This window comes from Chiloscyllium plagiosum, unplaced genomic scaffold, assembly GCF_004010195.1.
Source record: "Chiloscyllium plagiosum isolate BGI_BamShark_2017 unplaced genomic scaffold, ASM401019v2 scaf_28654, whole genome shotgun sequence".
NCBI classification, from domain to species: Eukaryota; Metazoa; Chordata; class Chondrichthyes; order Orectolobiformes; family Hemiscylliidae; genus Chiloscyllium; species Chiloscyllium plagiosum.
This window is the reverse complement of record NW_025207302.1, coordinates 9,663-11,963: the sequence shown is the minus strand read 5'-3', so window position 1 is coordinate 11,963 and position 2,301 is coordinate 9,663. Positions and strand designations below refer to the sequence as shown.

General features: G+C 45.2%; 1 long non-coding RNA gene across 1 annotated transcript; it reads left to right on the top strand.

Moving 5' to 3' along the window:
* The first annotated feature begins 68 nt into the window (after nt 1-68).
* On the top strand, nt 69-1,955 carry LOC122546593. Its single transcript, XR_006310771.1, has 3 exons — nt 69-183; nt 906-941; nt 1,505-1,955. It is a non-coding gene; the product is annotated as an uncharacterized LOC122546593 (long non-coding RNA).
* Nucleotides 1,956-2,301: the final 346 nt, after the last annotated feature.

Genomic DNA, 2,301 nt, shown 5'->3' with positions numbered 1-2,301 from the left:
TGGGAATGAGGATTTCTGACACAATCCCTGTAAAACCTTCCTTACTGCCTTGTTTGTGTGCCATCACCTTGATAAATTTTGAACAGCTGTTTACAGTCTCTGAGAATGGATTATTCCCCATCCTAATGGACATTTATTTTGTTTCTGCAGATTCCCCAAGTGGGACCTACACAACAGCTCCCAGTAAGTGGCTGAGGGGACAGACTGTTGGGAATGGTGGAGAAGGTAATGGGAGGTGTAGAGTAGATTCCTGACAGTGTGGAAACAGGCCTTTCAGCACATCAAGTCCACACAGTCCCTCCAAAGAGTAACCCACCCAGACCTATTCTGCAACCCTATATTTACCCCTGACTAACACAACTGACACTATGGGCAATGTAACATGGCCAATTCACCTAACCTGCACATCTTTGGACCGTGGGATGAAACCGGAGCACCCGGAGAAAACCCACACAGACACGGGGAGAATGTGCAAACTCCACACAGACAAATACCCGAGGAGGGAATTGTACCCGGGTCCCTGGTGCTGTGAGGCAACGGTGCTAACCACTGAGCCACCGTGCTGCCCCGATGAGAGTGTAGAGTTATATTTGCCAGGGTGTTGCTCAGGGTGATGGGTCCGTCTCCTCACAATGCTGTTTCTCAGCCAACACTCTCTTATCGTCCTGTTTCTCTACTCCATGTCCTCGGTGTCTCTCCTTCGAACTGTCACCCTCCATTCTCTTCCCCCACTGCCCCTCCCTCCACTCACTCACACTTAATTCCCACTGGGGGGTGCTCGGAGAGTCTGGTTAGTTAGTGCTGAGGGCGATTAAATCCTGGGTCCAGTGAGTGATAGAGAATATCTCACACTGTGTCATTTTATATTTGATATAACTTCTCACATTCTGTTTTTATTTTCTCAGCTTCTGATATCTCTGGTGCAGCTTCTTCATGATTCAGTAAGTGACATGTCAACTTTTCTCTGACTTAGATTTATTTAGATTTATATTCTCCAGATTTATTTGCAACATTTTCACATCCCTCCTGACCCTGTCCCACCCTCCCAGACACGGTTAAACCCTGTCAGACTAATTCCCCTCCCCTTCGACCCTATCCCACTCTCCCAGACACTGTTAAACCCTGTCAGACGAGTTCCCCTCCCCTCCTGACCCTGTCCCACCCTCCCAGTCACTGTTAAACCCTGTCAGACTAATTCCCCTCCCCTCCTGACCCTGTCCCACCCTCCCAGTCACTGTTAAACCCTGTCAGACTAACTCCCCTCCCCTCCCTGAAGTGATTGCCTTGTGTCTCTCCATTCCTGACCTTGTGGGATTCCTGGGCCCCACTACAGGACATTCCCAGAGCCTCATTGCGGAATAACGGGATTCTCTTGTTCCAGTATGAACGTGGACATCATTGTCCATCCTTCCATGTCACAGCAGACACAGAGAATTACAGCTCATTGTTCACACTCAATTCCTTCAGGACTGAGGTCAATGTTTCTGGGAATGTGTTTCCACAGATTGAGCAGTGGATCCCAGATCCTCAGGTTTGGATCCTGATTCTTCAAGTGAGACCTTCTCAAGTCGTGTTTCCATCCCGTCTCAGAAGTGTGAGCAGTGTCACCGTCAGAGGGATCTTCACAGCTGGTTTCTCCCTCACACTTTCTCATCCTCACTGTCTTCAGTGGGTCACTGATTGACCTGAAATGAAGCAACGTCCTGAGGGAACTCGGAGACAGCTTTTATATTGAAGGAATTGATTTTGCATCTGACGTAAACAAGTTTCAAATGTTATGTAAATCTCTGTACATAAATATCAGTTTTACATATTCTAATTCTTAAATAAATATATAAATATTATAAATCTGAGTTATTGTTGAATACTAAAATCTATCACTACTTATCACCATTGTTTAACTACAATCACCAATATGTGTCATTTGTAATCATTAAAAGTTATTTATTGACTTACTAATTTTGATATTTTTATTAATATTTCACAAGAATGATTCTATTCATTTACACAGCAGCAGCCTGTGGCTCTTGGAACCAGCAGATGCTGAGCTTCAATTCAATGTGAACTGGGGGAGTTAAGACCATATCCATCTGCCTCTATTGTAAAATCCAAATCCCAGATGATAACTCCACACCCATCAACACAATCAGGGAAAGTCCATTCCCAGAGAGTGCTGGAATGGAGATTGTGTCAGAACCTGATGGAGATTCTGGACATCGCTTCCATTCCATCGATATTCCCTGAGGATGTGTGTGGTGGGTTTGATGACCAACATTAGACTTGTATTAAAGGACATAGCTG